The 22,354-nt window shown below is 42.4% G+C and overlaps 1 protein-coding gene and 1 non-coding gene across 5 annotated transcripts in view; both read right to left on the reverse strand.

Moving 5' to 3' along the window:
* Positions 1–22,354, reverse strand: part of LOC125761903 (uncharacterized transmembrane protein DDB_G0289901) — a 275,515-nt gene that overhangs the window by 180,400 nt on the left and 72,761 nt on the right. For 2 of the 4 annotated variants that reach the window (XM_049423483.1, XM_049423477.1), the window contains exon 1: positions 7,879–9,310. The exons of the other annotated variants lie outside the window; for them this stretch is intronic. The gene's annotated coding sequence lies outside the window, so the exon portion shown is untranslated. Of the gene's footprint in view, positions 1–7,878; positions 9,311–22,354 lie in introns of those variants that run through there. 4 annotated transcript variants of the gene reach the window in all.
* Trnaa-agc (transfer RNA alanine (anticodon AGC)) lies at positions 17,756–17,828 on the reverse strand. The gene has a single exon. It is a non-coding gene; the product is annotated as a tRNA-Ala (tRNA).

Here is a 22,354-nt window from a genome sequence, read left to right on the forward strand (position 1 = left end):
AGAACTTCGCTGCAGTGTCTCTGCGTGTTCGATGTCAGGGTGGACAGCCAAACAAGCAGCAAACATAACCGACGATCGAATCGTCTTGAAATTTGATCCCATTCTCTACCAGCACAGATAGTGGCTTATCACGTGTCTCCAAATGTAACCGGAAATGCTACCGAAATTGGCCGAGAGCCGGGAAGTGGCGCAGGGTGGTGGAACGCATCTCCCGAATGGATCCGAATGGGATGGAGATGTTTGCGAAATTTAGATTAACCATTTGACCACATGCTGGTCGGAGGCAATGATTCTGCTGGTCGAAGATGACAATGGCGTTTTAAATGGCCTTCTGTTAGGGTTCGTTGTCGATCCGCGGACCTATTGAAAGGCTGGTTCGTTAGGTTAGACTGCAAATATCCTACCATTCGGCGAATCGATACATTAAAGTGATGAAGCATGAATAGACATTTTGAGCTCAATTGGTGAATCAGTCTCTGTTTTGAAGAGACATATTCTGAAGAGCATCAGCAACCGTCATAGTTCCATGCGTTTGTGGCATAATTGCTTTATATAAAGATTTTAAAGTCATTGTTTTAGAGTCAAATTAATAATTTTTTATAGCAAATATTTTACTAATGCCTAATAAATAACCTTTTAAAAACTATTAGCAATAAAAAAACTACTTAACGAAGCACAAAAATACCGTATCAATTGTTGTACGATGAAAGTTCAAATAAATTGATTCAGTTGTTTAAAGATTAATGCTTCAAGAATTTAACAAGAAGCCTACACTAAACAGAGACCAAAGTTTCGCTTTTGTTTGTTCTAATTACCCGGTAAACGTAATTTGCGGTGTCATTTTTATTTGCCTTCCATCCACTTGCTGACTTTATTCGACCAGCATTAGAATATCCTTTGCCCCAAAATTTGTCCCAAAAACCGGAACCCCACGCATACCACGCACGAACCCGATGATGGAGCCATTCGATAGCGAAATAGTAATCGGCATGTTCAATATTTGCACCCCGTTCGACCCAGCGGAAAATCGAAAATCGGAGGGTTTGCCCTAATTAGCATACCCGCAGCAGAACGCGCCACGGTTGCGATTCATCTTGAGAATTATGATTAGCTTCCGAGAGTCGGTAAATACCGGTTGAGCAAATCTCTGCCGTAGGGTGCCCAAAAGGCAAACAAAAGGACTGGGGAGGCCCAGTTGTATGAAACTGCGGGTGGATTGCAAGATGGTTTTCCTTCCGTTCTGCCATTTCCCGTCCAGCTTGTGCTGCTAATATTTGCTCGGAAGATTATTAACCGGTGCAGTGCGACTGTCGATCATCAGTATTGCCATTTTGACAGTTTACGCTCAATCGTCAGGGGATTGAAACTGTTCCGGCACCCGTCCGGGTTTGGTGAAGAACGTGTGTGTGGGTGTGTGTGTGTGTGTGGTAGCAGCAACAGTAGATGCACCGATACTCCAATGTCCGGATGAACAATATTAGCAAATCGTGACTAAAATTACACTGGTACTGGTCGCGAATGTCAACGCAGGGATGCTATCCACTGGGCCGCTTCGTCTTGCCGCCACATCTAGCAAGCCTCGTTTTCCGGTGCACTGAGCGATTGTGTTTGAGTGGCAAATTTCGTCGAGGTTCAACGGAGAGGACGCATGCGTGTGGAAAACGGACGGGGTTTCGTCATGGTTATTGCTTCACCATCTGCGGGTTTCATTAGCTTTGTTCTGTGGTTGATTTGCATGCTAAACAACGCACACTCTCCATGTACGAGAGGGTGGCCTACGGGAGGGTGACACAGACACAGTGTACAAATGGTTGGAACGATTTACAGCGAATATTTCTTGTAAGTTATGTGGTATTCATTATGCAGCCCTGTTCGGGCACGCATGATGACGACAAGCACTAAACCAAACGAACAACATCATTCGATTGTTTGCTCCCCTGGAACACGTATTATCAATATTCATCGGATTGCTGAAATTTGCAATCGTGTGCTGATGGGGAATAAACATTACTCAACACCGGTGGGTGGTTTTTCCGGAAATGATCTATAGCAGTCGGGGACATGCAGTACAACACTGGAAAATCATGAAGTAAGCGGTGAAAATTCTGACTATTTCCATTTCTCCGAATTCCATACGGTGCAGTTATCAGATAAATGGCATTCTTATCTTATGTAACATTCTCTTTTACTTTAAAAGTATGTAACTCATGGTTTTTTGATGAGTTCCAGTAATACTAATTATTAGTGGTTCGATAAACAAATGATGATAATTTGCAAATTTAAAACGAATTGTCCAGCCATTTACGAGAAGGATGTGGAAACAGATTTTCAATCGTCATGCATCGCGTAACAGTTAGGGATTGCTGTTACTAAGAAGAGCTAATTAGTAGATTCCTCTATAGTTAACAATTATCATGCTTTAATAGGAAAGCTTACAAAGTCTTCACTTAAATTCAGCCCTTGTGAGAAGACTAAGGGGCGTCCCGGTGGTGTATGTGATAAACGGCGCCGGTCCACACGGCAGAACCGGATGGGATCAAATCCCATCCGGACCGTCTCCCCGTAGCAAGGACTGACTATCTGACAACGCGGTAAGAGAGAAAGATCATAGAAACCAACAAGAGAGAAAATAAGACTAAGAAAGAAAGGCCGAACATTGCCGGTTCCACACGACAGGACCGGGTATCAAATCCCATCCAGAGCGTCTCCTGTAGCAAAGACTGCCTATCCGGCTGCATACGCTTAAAAAATAAGTCTAGTAAGCTAAAACTGGCCGCCATGATTGTATAAAGGTCGTTAAACTAGGTGCTTCGAATACTTGGACGTTGTCTTATGATGTAAAAATTGGACTTTTCTAAGAATATTAACGTTAGTCCTGAGTCAGGACTCCTGACAAAGAAATTCTTGTTAGTGTTTGTACACGGTTGTTTGGTGTCATTTTCGTTACGTGATCAAGAGAAGAATTAAAGGAATTCAATTTTGAGAACTTACGCTATTATGTATCTTAGAATCTAACAAAACACCTTAGGGTCTTTTTATACTTCTAATACTTTCAAAATTAATAAGTGTACTACATTTAGTATAACTTTTTCTTCTTCTATAGTTCATATAAAAATTTCCCAGAATTTTGTGAAACCGTCTCGATGAACGGCGTATTCTAAAAACGAACCAACAGAAACCATTTTATCAATGAGCCCGGCTTTCAAAGGAACGTGTTAAACTAATACGGTGTCCGCGTGTCTTTCGGTGGGAATATAATTGAGCGTGAATATATCGCTGCGTCTGCTACCTACTGCATTCCATCCAAAACTCTTTAACGCACCAGCAACCACAAAACTTCCCGGCCAGCATTAATTTCCATTCCAGAATGTCAAAAATAACGAACCCACATTCCGGCCGCATACCTCACCTATGCGTATGACTCTATACCCTGCGTATACGGGGGTCCTTTGCCACTATATTCTTCATCACTTCGATCTTGATAATGTCGGATGACATTGATCCATCAGATCATTTCGTAAGGCCCGGGTACAGTGATACTGTGGAGGGCAGATCAGCTTAAAAGGTTGCACGGGGTGTATTATAGTGAGCGTGTAGCTATCGAGATGATTACGAGCTGAACGTACCGGCTCCCAGTCTTTTCCCGGTCACAGTGGCAGAGCGCCGATCTTGACCGATTGGCTCCGATTTCTCTAATACCGTGTGTGCTGCGAAGAGAACAAAATGGAAGACAAGCGCTTGTCTATTCATGCCTTCCCGGACTCCTACTCTGAATCTCTGCCTTCCCCCCGGTCCAAGTGGCGTGAATAATTTGGCAATCCGGTATTCTGCCTCCGGCCTGCTGTTGACCACCGATCGGTGGGTCCGGTTCTAGTTTTGATGAAGTACCGCTTTTCCACATCCATCCGTCTTATCGATCATAAGCGATCTCCCCAATCACACGCATCTATTCTGAACGGTCTAACCCAACTAGTGACCACCGGTGCAAAAGGTGCAGACGGCCGTGGTAGTTCGGGGCACGGAATCGAAATGATAAAATTGATTAATGATTTTTAATCGATTCGATACGGGCTCGGTGTTCCGCAACGACAGGAGCCTCCGAGACAGATCTAATAGGAATAGTAACACCGTACGGCTAAGGGGGCAACTGCGAACGGGCTATCGTTGGTCCCGATCGCACCCGCGTCATGCTCCGTCGTGCCGGTGGATAAGTGGGGATCAGCTTTTTTTTTAATGGGACGCGCTCTAGCCGAGATCCCAAGCAGGTCGATCGAACGACCCCGGGCCCCTTGGTGTACGGACCCGTTCGAACCGGCATCACCGGCAGCAAAGCGATCGCTTTGCTTCGACAGCTAACGACCATTTATCTGATGTGAGAAATGGATCAGTTATCGAAATGGGATCACTCTAATCGATTGTCGGATTGTTTTTATTGGCATCGAATGGAAAATGACAGTTTAGAAATGCTCCGGTTGTGCGCTCCTTCAGTAAGCGCGTTCGGTGTTTGGTGGTTCGGGAAGGATTTGGGAGGTTAAGAAATATGATTTCTTATTACTTTTGCTCTCCACCGTGGTTCGGCGTGAACCAGTTTGCTTGCTAATGTTCTACGAAGGGAAGCATGACGTTTCATCGCACGTCCTTATATTGATTGGATGATTCAGAACGGAAAAGACAAAAAAAAACGGTTGCGGCTAAGCCGAATGATGTTCTCAAGTAGATTGCTGTGGTAATGTAGCTAGCTATGGGGACAAATGTAATAGGTTGCTACCTAAGCTTGTCATAAGGAAGCTTGGTAATGGAATAGACGGTTAAGGAAGTCTTCATAGAGTGAGGTTGCCAAAACTATATAAAGAGACATTCGAGAGTATTTTAGTTAGACAACATTATCTTGTTTAATGAGATAACGGTAAGCTAAACTCGGAAAATATTGCGAATTAAAATGTATTAAATACAAAAAAAAGTTTGTCATATTACTCTTAAGCATAAGCATTTCATATGACAAGTAATTTATATATATATAAATAATAAACATCAATAAAATTTGACGTACATTTTTGGGAAATGTTTGAAGATTCTGCGAAAAGCTTTGAGGTATAATTCCTTTACAGTTTTTCTTTACTGGATTGAGCATTTTATAAACCAAGGGACTGTTAATTAAAGGTCGTTTTAGTTGAAGTTTGATGTAAGAATTATTCTAATTCAGCTTTTTTGTATTCATTTCGATTGTTGTGACGATTATGTCAAAAAGAATGCCTTTTCAAGAAATTATTTTCAAAAGTAATAAGTTTCTGCGAAATACTTAGAGTGTAGAGCTTCTACATTATAAAATAATCTTCCATTCAGTAATAATAATGAAATCACATTTAGCTGACAATAAACATATGAAATATGTTTCTGATTCACCGCAAACCACTGTCAAATGGGTAAACCGGTACCGATGCAAATGTAAAATAGTAAACATGATGGTTTAGTAGCGCTCGAGTGAACCTTTGTTCCAAACGACCGTAAACTGTCAAAAAGGTAGAAGTGCATCATTTACCTTTTCTAACCGTAGGCGACATACGGAAACAAATGATTTCATACCCCGTGATCGGTGGGGTGGATCTGGCAGACAAGAAAGCTTCATGCACCCCAACCGAACCGAACGGTTAGGAGGCTCCCTTGAGCCGTGTCGTTTCTCATGTGCTTTATGAGCCTGAAACGATTACATCCGCTTAACAACGGGCCCGATCTTGTGCCGCATTTTGGGACGATTCTTGGACCGCCGCAGTCAGGAAAGCGATGAAACGATTGTCGCTGAACTTTGGTACGAAGCTAGTGCTACGAGCAATATGCAGCAACATGAGGTATGGAGGTACCCATGGCCGCTAGGGGTAGGTGTTCAACTGGAGCGATACTGTCATTGCTTCGGTGGGTCGGAACTCCTGCCGTTTAGAGCGCACATTAATTCGCTTCGGATTGTTGGACGATTGTGTTTTAAAGTTGGCTGTTTTTGCTCTAAAACAAACAAAACATTCGGAGACCGTCCGTCTGCTTGCCGATTGCCGAATTAAGGCGTCTGCCACATCGGTGGATCGGTGTCGGCTGCGATGAAAACTGTTCCGGTAGGCTTGACACGCTAGTGGTTTGACGAGCGCTTTGGGCCTTTCTTCTTTTTCGTTGATATGTGTTTGTGTGTGTGATCCATTTCCGTTTCGAAACAGGAAATTAAAGCCGTCTAAGCGGTGGTTGTGTCGCATAAAAAATGGCCGCCTGTCAAGCCAGCTGTCAGGTGGGTGACAGCAGTGCCAGTTTGCGTTCGGTGCCCAGTTTCTTTCCACAGAACTAAAAAACCGCGCGCCCGAAGCTGTCGGTAAGGATCCATAAATCGCAGACCACTTTTATCACCAAAGCGCGGCATGCGGCCGGTGTTCCGGAAACGGGGTACTGAGTTCGATTCTTATCTGTGGCCAACAAATTATATCCCATTAAGCCAAACACCGCCTGCTGCTGTTTGACGTGGCTTTTGCACGCGGTGCAACGGATGCCATCAAAAAACAGATTGCCGAATATTGCCACTTACGGTTTCGTCCGGCTTCGTTTCACTATCACGGGTAAGTAAAAAAGAATAAAACAAACAACACATGAAGCCACACAAGAACTACTCGAAAGCTGGTCGCGGTCACGCTATATGACTTCCAATGACTTTTGTAGTGGTATTGAAGTTGCCCGGGTTTTTTTTACCCCATTCTTCTACTGCTGTCACGTTATGCCCGTATCTTTTCGAATTTGGGTTGGCCGAATTCGTGCTACCATGGGTGAACCCGCTGACCGGGTGAGCATCGGAACTCCAATGGCCAACAGCGACTGGGAACAGTTGGTAAAGGAAGCAGAAAAAAAGTGTAATTCCCTAATAAAGTCATTATCCAAAATTAATTTTCTGGAACACCGGCGACGGCGGTTGGTGGTCGGTTGACCAAAGCGACTACAGGGAGTTGTCATCCGATGGAGTTTTACTGCGACGTCTGACCGGACAGTTAAACGATCGTGCTATATTTGCTTTGTTTCGTGGTCGCATGTGTTCCGTTTAATTGTCACATGGTGAGTGGTGTGTTGTTTGTTTCTTGCTGCGTTTGTGGGCTTTGAATGGCTAGTTTTCGTGTTTAGATGTAATAGAATACACCCAAACGTTAGTTGTTGAAGCTATCTTAATTTTGATACATAATTGTACAAAAGCCTTATCATGACAATCTATACAGACCATCGGACAAAGAGAGTTCTTTTCCTTAATGATCATAAATTTGACAATTCCTTAGACGACAGATCATTGAAGATGATCTCAGAGAAATTCTTTGTTGTTCTTTGACCAGGTTTAAATTTTGCTAACTCTTCATTAATTTGGACATCGCTTATGGTTCAGAAGCTGAATGGATGACTATCTACTATTTGAGAGAGCCTTAGCTCAATGGTCTAGTCCAGCGTGTGTTCTAGTAGTGAATTACACTCAGATCGGGCAAGTCTTACGCTAGCAGCGATACAATTTGATTGATCCTCATATACCAAACAAAACTGGAACAAAGTTCTTGTCCGCAATGAGTTCCTATCAAAGCTATAACTGTGAAAGGAAGATTTTTGACTGCAATAAAAAATCTAAGCTAAAAAGAGAATTTTATCCTGTTAAAAAGGACAGGAAAAATTGGTATCTGGTATTTAAAGATGAGATCACTCCAAGGTCAGTCCAAGTTGACATTTAGACGATGAAATTGCTTTGATTGGTTTTTGTGATTGGTTAAGCATATGTAGTAAAAGGGTGAGATCTTGGAATCCTTCTCAAAAAGTCTTCAAAACTCATTTTGATGAAAAAAATAACTGAGAAACACTATTTGGCATTAAACTCACCATACTCTGACGACAGCTTACTTCATGACATATGTTCTATACCGAGCTTTAAAGGAAATACGAAAGCAGAATTATGAAAGGCCACACTGAAAGTTCGACTAACACCATTCTTAATTCTTCTCAATATCTTCTAAAAATGCCAGGAAATATAAGTTCCCGGAGAACTCCTGCCATTTCTTTACTAAACCATGACAATTAACCATTATGTTCACATGGTTCTAACCTTCTTTCAACCATGAAAGAAGAAAGAAAACCCCCTTTTCAAAACAAACCACATGGAAATAAGGCTTGCCGTTGATATCATCACGAAAAAGGAAGTTAAGAAAAACCTTACTAATAAGCAAACATAATTCACTTCTGATCCTGCAGCATAAGAAATTGGCTTATGTGGTTTCAGAGAAAGGAAATTAGAGCACGCTTCACTGACTTTTCGATGGTTTCTCCGGTGTAAGGTATGACATCGTGCAGGGAAGGCGCACTTTCATTAGCATTATTCATGCGGTAACACCTTCCGGGTTGTCCAAGGTGTTGGAACGCAGAATTTAATGCAGCGAACGTGTGTGGATGTGGTATTTGTTTTTCCGGTTTTATTTTTCACAGCACTTGAACAGTAGTTTTTGGTTTTTACTCTATTTGAATGAACTTTTTTTCTCCTACCGATTTGAGTTTGTGCGATATTACAAAAATCTTTCTTTTTTCTTCTTCGTAGAACGTTTCGCAAGTGATGCGAGTTGTTTTGCTGCTATGAATGGTTCCATTGTGTTGTTTAATTAAAACGGCATACCATCACATTCCGAGCGCCCTCACGCTCTTCACCGTTGACTTTTCCATCAAATCCGGACCAGGTTAATGAAGCAAATGGAAAGCAAACAAAAGTTATTTCCCGACAAACAGCGCACACAAACTATTGGCACTTATGAACACTCAACCAATTGTTGGCATTATGGTACGTGAGACCAGGTGCAATGTATGGCCCACCGGTGTGGTATTGAGGATATGCACCAAAGTGCATACACAACCAATTCGTTCCATTTCTTTTCATGCTAAACCGAACGATGTACGAAGGTCGGATCCGATCAAGTAATTCATCTGCGGGTGTGGACTCCATTGCCTGCCGTGGTTAGGGGTACAAGGGGACATTTATTGTTGATTTATACTTGAATAGCGATACACTGCATCCTGCCGATTGGGCTAGACGGCCCGGCAATTCACTTTATCCCGATTGCAATGTCGTGGTTGCAATGATGTGAATCATACCGTTTCGAAAGTTTTGCAAAGAATTCGAGTATCCTTAACGTTGTTTGCCACTCCACTTCTGTCCTGGTTGTGTATGAGACGGCACAGACAAAAAAACAAAATGCGTCAGATAATCAGCGTAACACGATCCGCTGAGTACCGAAATCGAAACCCAATCCCAATACCCGGGTTTTCGGCTCCCTCGACTCGGCAGCAGGTGTGACGAGTGATCGATGAATGGAATAATTAATTCAAAATAATCATCATTGCGTATTCATTCGCTCTGCGCGTATTTATTCATCGGCGCTTGAGCCGTTTGTGTACGCGTGGCTCACGAGAGCAATGTGGGGATTCGTTTTTTTTCGTTAGAAACAGGAATATCGTATCGTTTCATAGCAGATTCAGGGAAACTAACCCAAGTGGCGATATCTTTTGTTCCCTTTGAATGTTGCGTTGTTGTGAACGGCTACCAAATAATTGGATGTTGGGGATTGATGAGCGCCTGAAGGCTCGTCGTACACCTGGGCCATCTAATTATGGTTGTTACACTTTTCCGTCCGTGTGTTTGTGTCCAGATCGTTGAAAGCAGACGCTTGCATAATAAATAGAAATTGATGTACATCAAGGGTTTGCGTGAGTGGTCGGATTTCGTACGCTTTTGATCGGAATTTTCATTCGCACAATAATCAATAATGCGGATTTGTTGTGCATTTTACTACACGTACGCACACACGAATGAATGGGTCAGTATGAAAATGGCTGGATGGAAATTATTTGTGCTGCTTGTTGCGAGCGCTGGAAAGAGTGGAAAGCTTATTGTACAAAAGGGCTTTTAAAGGTTTATGAAAAGCTATTGAAGGAATTGTGATTATTTTACAGGCTTAAATCAATAATTTTTCTATGGAAATATTGCAAAAATGATATGGAAATATTTCAGTGAAATTATTAAAAATTGTTTTGTTGTATTTATTTTTTTAAATATACTTTATAAGTTCCCTATTACTAATGTTACTTCAAGGTACAATTTATTGCTTTAGCTATTTGATTATAAAGATCTTTGCCATTTTAGATTCAGCTTACCGGCTGACGACGGTGCTTGACCGTGAGTGACTTAAAGGACTCCTACAGCAGGCCAAGACCGCGAAATCAGTATGTAAGTAATGAAATTGTCAACTACATCCAGATTGTTTATACTTAAATTTCTGATCGACAACGATAGTTATGGAACATAAATGTGAGTAAATGACAGATAGGTGCAGAATCAAACTTTATAGCAAGTTAGGAATAAGTGCTCGTCATATATGAGCCATAATGACTAAACTTAGTAGCCGCGGGAAAATAGTATCAATAAGAGTGAGAGAGTCGTTAAGCCAAGAAGAAGAAGAAGAAGAAGAAGAGTGAGAGACGCGCTTTTGAGCCTCCTCCTATAAAACAACCTAGATATAAAGACCAATTCGTGTTTTTTTGTCTAATATGAGATCAAAAACATCTTTTAGTCGTTTTCTTCAACAGAGCAAAAATATTGCTAGTAAAAACATTTTCCTCGTAAACCGATACGGTTTTGTGGCTGTGAGAAGACTTCTATGCAAGCGTCTATAGCAAGAAATCTTTAAAAAGATTACTTACAGAAGCCTGGCATTCCTTGTAGTTGTCAAATACCGACTCTAGGCTGTCAGTCCAGTCAAGATTATTTGATAGGCATTTTGATTCAATATCGTAAGACGTAATCAAGTGAAAGGAAGCTTGGTTATTCCTTAGTATCTTGTTTCTTTCACAGGTCAATGAAGATCAACTTTTGAACCAATGTGTTTTCCAGTTTTCTCTCTCTGAGAATCTTGTTGCAACACTGAAGCGAAGGGAAAACAAGTGCAGCGTAATCGGTTCCTAAAATGGAATGTGTTTTTCGTGACGGTAAAAGTAAATTGAATGATCGATTTGCTACACGATCGAGAGCCCATCCAAGGTTAGCTTTATTTATTGATGTTAGACCTGTACGTTTAGAATTTAGAATCGTTCGATGGATAACGAAAAACTTTGTTAATGATCCTATCATCATGCTACGATCTTTATAATCTGAAAGCAATATCTAGAGAGAGAGAAAAAAAACGCATAACTTTTAAAAGCCAATTTCTGTAAAATGTTTACAATCTCCAATTCGATGTGATAAACAAAGCAAAGTATGTAACGGACCAGGAAGCATCGGATAATGTTTTGCAACATTGATTGTTTTGGGGGCGGGGGGTGGGGGGAAATTTCATCAGGCCTCACCATTTGCAAAAGGGCATAGAGAGAGAGAGAGAAAAAAACGGCTAGCAGGTGGTTTTAAGGAACGCCTCCGCAAAGATAAACCTGTTAAGCGAATTTATGTTAATTGAAAGAAGATTAAAGGGCGATAAGCATCGAAGTCTTGTGAAGGCATCGCAACACAGACAGCAAACTACGAGTGCATTTGAAAAAAAAAATGTGCGTAACTTCAGTACGAAGACGATGGACGATGGTCATATTTCGACACCATCCAACGCGTTCGCGCCCGGTGGGCGTTGTGGACGGTTGTCGATAAGGCATCAAATCAACGGGAAGCTTATAATGACAATAGCACCACTAACGATGGACGCAAGTGGATGGAGCGAAGATCTAACAGCATAAAGTAAACGATTGATGAAGCCAATCTGTGACAACAGTGAGAGAAAAAAAAAATAACGAAAAACAGGCGTGAATGGACGCACCAGCAAATGGTAGTGTCGATTTGCCGAGGCGTTCATTAGGAAAAGGAAAATAAATTTCCCTCTGCCCAAATGATGATGAACCATAACTCACGCCTGGTGTACCTGTATAGTATGTGCTTAGCTGGCTGACCAACCGGAGCGGGAAAGGCGCGGTGGCATGCAGTGGCGTGACACATAAGCATAAGAAAAACAAATGAGACCATCATGCAAATCAGTCGATCAGTTTGTTACTTTTCTTTCTTATAAACAACTCTAAGGCCCATATTCACCACCGGTGAGGTGATTTTGGGTGGAGCAGCACATGGAATGGCACAGGTGAAGAGGGATCAGTGCGTTCATTATGGAATAGTTTGTCGTGCTTAGTGTGGATAACAAACGATGTGGACTGACCATTGACATATTTTAGGCGTATACCCACGGGTTCGGTGTCGGGTTTGTGGGGCAACATTGGCATTTGCGCTGGTTTGGCAGTTACCATAACTAAAGATGAGCCACTCTTATCGAAGGTTTTATTGCCCGTAATGGCTTATTTGTAACCGAAAAGAGAAAAGCGCTGCTAATGTAACGAAGCTGAAAGAGGTGGAAAATTTATTGAACATTAGCGTGGCTGATCTGCGTGCAGTCATTTGTTTTTAGCACCTGCCTTTGGAGAGGCCGGTGCAGACGAATCTACAAGGATTGCTTCTCCGTTTGCTTAAATACATCTCACTATATTAGGAATGGAAATAAATAAACGTAGAGGATAGAATTTTTCAAACATACAAACACAAATTTTTTTGGGGCGTGGGAAATGATTGCAATTTGCATAAGTTATATGCACCGACCATTTGCCTTTGTCAGTACCCAATCTTTAAACCTACAATCGTAAATGCATCATTTTATAGAAATTCAACGCCCAGTATGATAGCTTTTAAAAAAAAGGCTGCGTAATGAAAACTAACGAGCACCTCATCATGGCATTTATCAATTCGAGCGAATTGTTTGCTCGCAACTAGATTAAGATCATACCAAATTGCCGACTTCTTGAACGATCACCTTGCTACTAGTCCGTTGCCAGCATCGGATCGTATAACCCGATGCTCAACGTTCAAACTTTGACGCTTCTCTCCACTCAGGGTCGTAAAACTGTTCCAATTCTCCAATGGTAATTAGAATTTAATAACCGGAAAATGTGTATGTTTAGTAATGAAGTTTACTAGAGTGAAAGAAGTGGAAGAGAGAGACACGGACAAACAGTCGTGAAAAATGAAACTCGGAGGGGGGTGGGGGGGGGGGGGGGGTGTCCAATTTTACACACTTCAACGTGGCGGCACTTTTATGACGCTGAGGATCACCGAGCAATATGATCCGTTACGGTGTTCTAGCCTAATGGTGAAGCGACCTAAATGAAAAGCGGTGCAAAAACCAAAAAAAGTCCGTTCCATTGTTTTATTTTTATGTTCCAAATAGAAGTGCTTGATTTTGCTCACCGATTGGCAAACGTTTCGTTTTAAACTTCTGAAAAAAGTAGATACATGGTGGTCTGAAAAAATCACCCCAAAAAAAAAAGATATTCCCAAAACAAGTTCCTTCACAATCATCGAGGCGTGCTCTCGTTCGGTAATTGCCCTGCAGTAAGTGGGAGAAAGAAAGAATTTAAAATTTAAAACTGATAGTGCAATGTTTATTCATAGCCAGTGCCCTCCCGGCGCCGTTGAGACTTGTTACGGGTAAGAATTGGTAGATGTTTTCCACTGTGGTAAGATTTCAACTCAGCTGTTCACGGCTCAACGACCCAACCAGACCCTCCACGGTGCGTGAGATCCACCAAAGCAGTGTGTGTGTTTAGAAAAATTCGTACCAAAGCTGCATGAAGTTAGGGACAATAAGCAATGGGTAGCCGCCGTAGACACCTCGTTCGCCAAGAGGTGTCCCGCGGTTCTTTGTTTGCCCTTGTCACACGACAAAAAAAAACAACAAGCGGAAATAGTAGCTGTTGTTGAAACGAGCGTCGGTTCTGTGTTCCGGTTTCGGTTCGATGCGTATCGGAGCACGGAAAAAGCACGCGTTCCTCCCTTGGCTTGGGCTGCTGATGCACAATGGCTGGTATAGAAAAGTGTGCCTCATAATTACTTACTTATCTGTCAAAGATATGATACGCTGGCCGGGTACTGGACTGGTCGGTTAATTTTTTTTACTTCTGTTATGCGTGTTTATTGTTTTCCCCCAAAAGCTGGGTGTGTTGTTTTTTTATTTCAACACAAAAATTCAACCCCAAAAATATGCTAGTAGATAGAGGTGGGTGAAAAATGGGGTTCGTTTTAGTATGGTTTACTCTGCGCTAATTTTTGGAACCAGATGAAAGCAAGCAAATAAATGGGAAGTCGTTTGCCGACAGCTGATAGCGATTAGGATTGCACAACGAGATATTCTTAAGCGTAAGGTGTCGAGTGTTTATCTAGGACCGCGGTGTAAGTATGGCAACATTTTCAACACGGATTTGGGATTGATGTTGTTGGGAAAGATTGTTTATTTGTTGGGGAGTAAAGAGAGTATGATAGACATAATTCATTTGTGGAGATAGTGAACATTAGAGTTTTGTTGCATTGCTGCAATAAATAAGATATGATTGTTTTGGGGTAAACTATTTCTGAACTATGATTTTACTGTTTTATGGCCAGGTGAAAAATTAATTAGGGAAAACCTTTTTACCGATTCAGTTTTATGTTTCATAGCGCTGGGAACCGAAGGTTGATATGATCGTGTTGGTAACTTGGACGACTATAAGGACTCAACAAGTTGTGTATTGACTTATCCTTAATCGTTTCGGTTTCTGGACATTGTACAAGTTTCTTCTTTTCTTTGAGCTTTAGATCTTTGAGAAATTCCAGGAAGAATATGCTTTGCGTGAAATCGTGAAATTCTTCAATCAATCACATTGTCCAAGAGAACCTTTTGAAGATAAACTGACAGGTCACATCGAGTATTAAGGTATCACAAGGTATCACAATCTTATGCGATCTGAAACTACAACCGTTTTCAACCTTGAGTTCCTCATGATATCAATAGTCCATTTGAAACCATTAATCCAATCGTTGTATTCTTAAAATCCATCATCACCTTTTTGATGGAGTTAAACTAAGAGCAAGGAACAGTAATTTAGTAAACATTGTTGGATCTCTTGCTGTAGGCATTGGTCAGAATCTTTGGAATAGCCATTCGTCAGCTGCCAATGTAATATTTAGTATGTCGTCGGATCGAAGACTTACTTATATGTCGTCTACTAAAATCTGAATTTTATCAACTCCTCTGTTTGATCTCATCGTCTAAAATGTTGATTGATGTACCCATGGTACAAACGGAAAGTCTGAGGATGAAGATCACCCTCAGACGTACTCTATTGAGTTTGCAAATTTTCTTAACAAAAAGGAAATAATAGCGAATGGATAGAACATATCAAAAGCAGTACAAAATTAAAAACATTATTTCCATGAATATGTATGTTACAACATATTGTAGCATACATGTACATGGCAGCATCAGTCATGAACAGCACGCTGTCCGGCCTTGATTACGGCCTCATAATTCAAACGCGCCTCGGGAAAATTAGTACTATTTTACAAAGGAAATTTCTAGGAAATATGTTCACATTTCAACCCATTCCAATGAATGTCACATGCACACAAAAGAGCGCCCCAAACAGCGGTTGCAGCAATCAGCTTGTGACGAGTGAATGAAATGCCTCACTAGCTTTCAAGCAGCATTCTTGTGCATCTATCCAACGAGTCTGCCTTTAGGTCACAGCCGTACGCATCTGACAAACGGTTTCTCGGAAACAAATCACTCCGTGTGCGTATGGAACGGATGGAGGCTGTATGGTATCGATATCCTTCCACTGGACTCCACCCGATGATCAGTATGATGGTAGCAAAAAATAGGAATGGAAAAATACAACCTTCCAATAAGCGTGGTGTCGTTTGATCGATTCGGCAATGTTTTCATTTAATTTGCAGCTCTTTACTGCGTTTTTGGCAGAAGCAGTAGGAAGTCTGTGAAAAAAATCCAATGAACGGAAGTCTGAATGAAATTTCCGACTTCATCCCCGGAGGGGGATATATTGGATACCGGACTGGAATGTGCTTTCTCTCTCTTTCTCTCTCTGAGCCAGAAACGATGGGGCAGAAACAATCATTCGAAAGCAAACTCAACGCATCGCACCCATTGAAATGAGTACGTCCAGTGATTGCTTCATTGACTGACGGGGTTTTTTTCGGGGGTGTTCGATCTCGAGTCTCGAATGCATTCCGTGGCGATGCTTCTCATGATGAAACCGTAACCCGAAACAATGGAAACGCATACACGCCGTGTGGTACGTCATCGTAGCTTTCCTTCCACCGTGGCATTGTTCTACCGAAGGTACATTAGTGCAGTGTGGATATGTGGATCGGGAAATTCATCCCGTATTGAGACGGTATTTCATGCATCATGTGCATTGCGTGGAGGTTTTGTGGTAATCGAGAGTATCCTTGCACGCTGTGTGCTTTGAAGTTTGGTAACATGAAAGCAGGAAAACCCCCACCTGCCATCGGTTGACAATGTGAACGGAGGCACAAACCACAAAAACGTACGGCTGGGTGAGTTCCCGTACCGTAAAAGCGATCGTTGATTGACGAAATTAATTACCGTTCGTGTTGGAAATAATTAAAACGAGTGTTATAATGATAGTTGCACAAATTGAGCGCATTTAAATGAAATAATGAAGGCGAATTGTGCATTTGTTATGGTGCTGCAGCGTTTCAGATTTGTTCATGAACAATAAATTCAAAATATTTTTCACTATACCTTCGTACAAATTACAGTTTTTTATAATATGTCATTAATTAAATTTGTTGTGGAAGATTATATTCACTGAAAATCCGGATCATTCGACCCCCCAAAAAAATGATTAAAGTAAGGTTAATTTTTATCCTCCCACACACGCTACATTCCACTCATTTCCAATGCAACTGCATTTTACTTTCACCTTTTCCTACTTTATTTGATACTGTAAAATTTCCCGAGTGGCGTGATGTTTTCCGGTGAATTTCTCCAAAATAATGCGTACTTTACTGACCACCGGGATCGATTTAACGGGGTGCCGTTGTTAGAATTGTTGGTTTCCGTTGCGTTTTTTTCTCTCTCTCGTACTCCCCTTATACTGGGTATGAAATCAACCTTCCCTCGAGCTATCAATTGCTGTACGTTGGCGGTATGTTGTTTACCATCGGCGGTGGCTGTCTGGAAGTTTGTCTGCGTTGGACGGCGTCGTTGTTTCCTGCTTTGTCCTTGCGTCCGCCAATCCTTGTCCCCTGCTGTTTTTGGGGGCAAAATGGAAGCCGGTGAAATAAACGTGATCCTGAATGGATTCTGGCCGATGAATGTGAGCACGTCATCGCCCAAACGTACGGTCGCGCCAAATGCAGACGAGTGCAATTGCAGCGGAAGCGACAGCAGCAGCAGCGACTCGGTAGCAAATCCTTTGATGTGGTTTTACAGATGGTTGCATCTTTTTAATTGTACGGAAAATTGTATCTAGCGCGTGAAAGGGAATAGTGCGAGTGGCGCACGGTTTCCGTGCCGATAAAGGACTCGCGCGTTTTTAGGTGGCTGACGGATACAGAATCGTTTATCCTCGTGGTTGCATCGTTTCGTTGCGTGCTGTTTACCGAAATTGTTATGGGATTATTTTGAAAAAGTTTTCCCATGTAAAGCATTTTCGTGGGATTAAGTTTTGCTTCGCAGCTTTAGTAATAAAATGAAATTGTTTTATAATTTATTTTGATGTTTTGTTCAGCTTTAACAAAATCGTTTTAATTACTATTAAGTTCACACAAGTATTCTACAGAATTCTTCAATTTTAAATTAAAAAAAATAGTGTTCCTTTTTACAGGAGACTTTGGAGATGCCGGGTATCGATCCCGGTACCTCTCACATGCTAAGCGAGCGCTCTACCATCTGAGCTACACCCCCTGATGTACGGAGGCCGTCAACCAGTTTTTAAAAGCTACCCAACTGACCCAGATTGTAACGCGATCGATACATTTTAAGTCCACCCAACCTCCTTACTATGCAACACCATATGCAGCAAAAGCCCAACAACCCCTCCCGCGATCAGTTAATCGAAGCGAACGAACTTGTGGGGAATGATCGTGTTACGGATCACTAGACTGTTATAAACCGGTTCATACATGCGCTGCAAACTACCACTCTAGTGATCGATCGCCATCACCGGTTGACCACAAGAATTTCCCCATATCCTTGGCGCGAATCCATTACACCATGTTGCGGGAGGCAACATCAGTCCCATGGTTTCCAGTCCAGTCCAGCATTTCTTCACAATCGATCAGTGTTACTGTACTGGCTAGATAAATCAACCGTGTGGTGGCTTTATATCCGGTAAGAAAATATCAGATTTGTTCAGAGCTTTCGATCAAGAACACCGCAGGGGTAGAGTCAATTCCGATAAATCCCTGCCGCATTGCCGTTTTTTTCTGACCGGTCACACTGAATGTCCGGGAATCCGGAATCATCCTGCGGAATCATTTATCAAGCCTAAAATATTCCTACATCACACACACACACACATACACTCACTCACATGGCGTGGTGTTAGCCACAGTTTCGGAAGCGTCTTGAAGGGATCTACTGGATCTTCGCCATCCCATGGACAACGGCTGCCGGTTCATTATTTATCTCCATCGCACCAGCATCGGGGGTAATGCCTGCACGTACCGGCGCGACCGAGCGACTCCATAAATAATCGTTAGTAGGTTTTTGGTGACAACTTCGAGTTTTGATTGATGTGTGGCCCGACGGAAGAGCGAACCAATGCGGACTTGCAATGGAGGGAAAAATTCGCTCACCAGTGTGGTAAAATTCTCGATTTATTTCGATGGTTTATCATTCCAGTTTCAGGAAACTGTATTTCTTTCTTCCCCCGCCCCGTTTTGGGGTGAGTTTTCTGGTACGGATTCTCAATTCCCCTCGTCCCGTGATCGGGTGAAAAAGTGCCGATACAATAAAAATGTTATTACTTCGTCATAATTTATCGCTTTTTACGTCGGTTCGATGGTTGTGTTTTGCTGTTTTGTGAGGCGAGTCAATGAGTTGCTTTCGACGGGATTATGAATTATGGAGCGATTGTTTTGAAGTACCACCGTGGGGTCGTTGCGATGGAGAAAACGAAATGTTTCCCATGCGAAAAAAAAATGTAGCGGGGAAAATTCCGCACAGATTCCACTCTGGCAGCGCTTAAGTCAAACGAAAAAGAACTTCAATATCAGAAATGATGGTTCGGATCTTCCCGTTCCCGTGGCCTTCGAGATGTGCCAGTTTAGCGTTGCTTTATCAGTCATCATCGGTTTGAAGATCTTGGTGCCGTGTCTGGTGGCGAAGCGCGTGGAAACATAAAATCCACACAACATTAAACAAAAGCTCTCAGTCGCATAGTGGTGATGATGAAGGACGCTGGTGGAGCTCTCGTACGTTGCCTGTTCCTAGCTTCTGGCTGAAAAGATGCATTCGTCTGCAACGTTAGGTACGCGTAGCACCAACACTAAACGTGCTTATTATTGCACGTGTAATTTATGGCTATTTATTTCAACTAATGACATAATATACGAAATGAATTATGACGCATGTCTGGCGTGTAACGAAGCGTCCCGCCGAAGATGTGGTTCTGGTGCTACTAGTGGCAAAGCAATGCCCAGGGTTGGTGAACGAATGCGTCGGTTTTTTTTCAGTTACACTGCATCCTGGCAAATGAAACGAGCTTCAAAAGTGCGAAATAGTAACCCCTGCTGGGGACCATTATGAGACCTTGATGCCCGGGGCTCCAGGTAGGGTTGCTCTTAATAGCCGGTTAGGATCTCCAGAGCTGAAGGGGGTTCGTTGGCGTTCGCTGTCAACGAAAAGTGGCTCCACGTTTGGTTTGGTTCCTTTAACGTACGCTAGATAGAACAAGGTGAGGTATTTGGTGCCCGGTTTAAACCATTACTTCTTGATCGAAATGGCACAAATGTGTTTGGGGAGAATATTTCGCTGGTTCTGTTTGCATTAGAAAACTAAAACTACAGCATGCTGGTTGCATTAAGCTTGGCTCAGAAGAAAGAAATGAAAGGAACCAACCAGCTCTGGCAACAACTACGAAACATTGTTTCATATTGCACACAGGTTGAGCAACAAATATGGATCCGGGCACTGCTCTGGTACGTGGTGAACATCTTGAACTATAATATCGTTAATGTGTGCCTGGCATGGAGCAAACTTCACATGCACACACAGTCGTACGCTAGCTATCCTTACGGCAAAAAGGCGCCCGGGGTACACCACCCGAAACACATGAGCCTTGCGTGCCACAATAATTGCCTTTCTTGCCAAGCACCACATGACGAAAACGACCGTACGGATCGAGAGTGAAGAGGGAATTTTCTCACCCACCCGCAAAAGACACCGATGGTTTGAAATGAACAAACCTGTGGCTCGCCCCAAAGGTTCTTACGCCAAGAAGCCGGGCTCGGGTAATGGTCCCCGCAGGGAGCCCATCCGGATGCGTCGAGTGGGCGACCAGCTCCAAACATAATCAGCCTTTATGTATCATCATAAAAAAGCACACACATACACAGAGGAAGGAAGCCTGTTACACGTACTACCAAAAACCCGTGCCGGAAAAAAGGGTTAGGTGAAAGAGTGTGTTTCCATCGTTGGCCAGATGGTCGCGAAACAACGTTGACGCTGTTGCAGGCGATAATAATGCGCCGTGGTGTTCGGGGCACCGTGTGGGATCGCTGTAAACAGGCCATTACTTTTGTACGGTTCGCCAACCGGTAGGTTCGTCTCCTGTGAGCCATCTTCTTTGGCGGTGTAACTAGAAGTAACGAAACGGTAGGATGTTCTTGGTGTTTCTCTCTTGGGGTTCGCTTTTTCTTTTCTTCTCCTCCTCCACACGAAATGTGGCAAGTTGGAGGGTATTAATATCAGACCATCTGCAATAAATTGGTTCCAACGAGAGTCTCTCCTAAGGATGGAGATCATTCGACACTCACAGACGTCTGTCAATTGGTGGTACGTTCAAGTATCGATCTTATGATCCGTGACGACCCATCGCTATATTCCTTTGTTTCGATGCTCGTAAATATTGGCAATCAGGTATCAGGTACGATTTCTCCCTGCTGACGTTATGGTTTCGGATTTTCTATGATAATTTGAAGCATTTAAGTACGTAGTATATACCCTATGTTTTAATAACTCTTTCATGAAACTTTCAGGATCACTTACTCCCGGGAGTTTACTCAGTACGCCCCTTGTATGCGGAAGTGATGGACGTACGGACAAGTTTTTGCTCCGGTTCAGCTAAGCTGATTAGACGTATTAGGAATTTCCTGTGTTTAATTTGTGCTACGTGAGCGAAGGAACTTTGCTGTTTCGATTGCAATTGCCTTTTTGGACCGGCTCGATTTACCAGTCCCGTGAGGCGTTAAGGTCAAAAGTTTTGCCGAGTTTTTTTCTCTCCATCCAGTATTATCAAGGATTCAGGGGAATGGTGCTGAGAAAGGAAGGATAACTCATTATCGGGAATTATCGGAACCGTGATATCGTTATCTGTTTCGTATGAGGTTGCAAGTACGTGACTGATTTATTCGACTATTTGCCTCAATAGGGGAGGATTAGTTTCGTGCCACTTTTATCTCTCGACAGGACAGTAGGCCGAACCGAACAAGGCTCGATATTGTGTTTACAGTAATAATAAAGATGAAATTTATTCCAAATACGAAATACGCACTTCGAATGCTCTTTTACGCTGATAGCTTACAGAGGAAAGCAGATTAATTAGTGTCGGATCTTTGCGGCCACTGCTTGAGTTGCAACGATTCAAATGATTGCAGAAGACATAAGAAAACGCGTCAAACATTTCTTAAGAAACACGCTGGTCTGTTGAGTGGTCAGCATGGTGTGTAGTTGTACACCGAAAATTCGAAATCCCAAGGGGACTTTCTGAAGTACGCGTCAGGTTCGAAGTGAGTGACGGACGAAACGTTCACCATTAACGAAAACCTAGCCCACCATTCGATGTTGGTCGGTAGGCTGTTGGAAGACGTGGTTCAGATCCAATTAAAATTTTATATCATCCAACGAAGATGTGGAACTGGCCAACTCGTTGCCAGGTGACTGAGGATTGAAGTTGTCTGTGGGTAAATCTTGATAGATCCTCCGAAACAAAATGTCGAGAGCTGTGTGTGTGTGTGTGAGTGCTGATTGTTGGGATGAAGTTTTTCCCCGTACATCTTAGGATCTTACTGAGGGTTTTATTAACAAATATAATGTTTTACACCCAGAATCATTTGCAGGTAGTTTTCGTAGCCTTTACATTTCATTTTGATGTTGGGTTTATAATAAAGCAACCTCGTGATACTGTTAGAAACCTTTTCTTCTACGAACTACAATCTTTTGCACATAAAAAGAACATACAAATGGTGCTAAAGCCCTAACAAGCCAAC

The sequence above is a fragment of the Anopheles funestus genome, chromosome 2RL (genome assembly GCF_943734845.2).
Source record: "Anopheles funestus chromosome 2RL, idAnoFuneDA-416_04, whole genome shotgun sequence".
NCBI classification, from domain to species: domain Eukaryota; kingdom Metazoa; phylum Arthropoda; class Insecta; order Diptera; family Culicidae; genus Anopheles; species Anopheles funestus.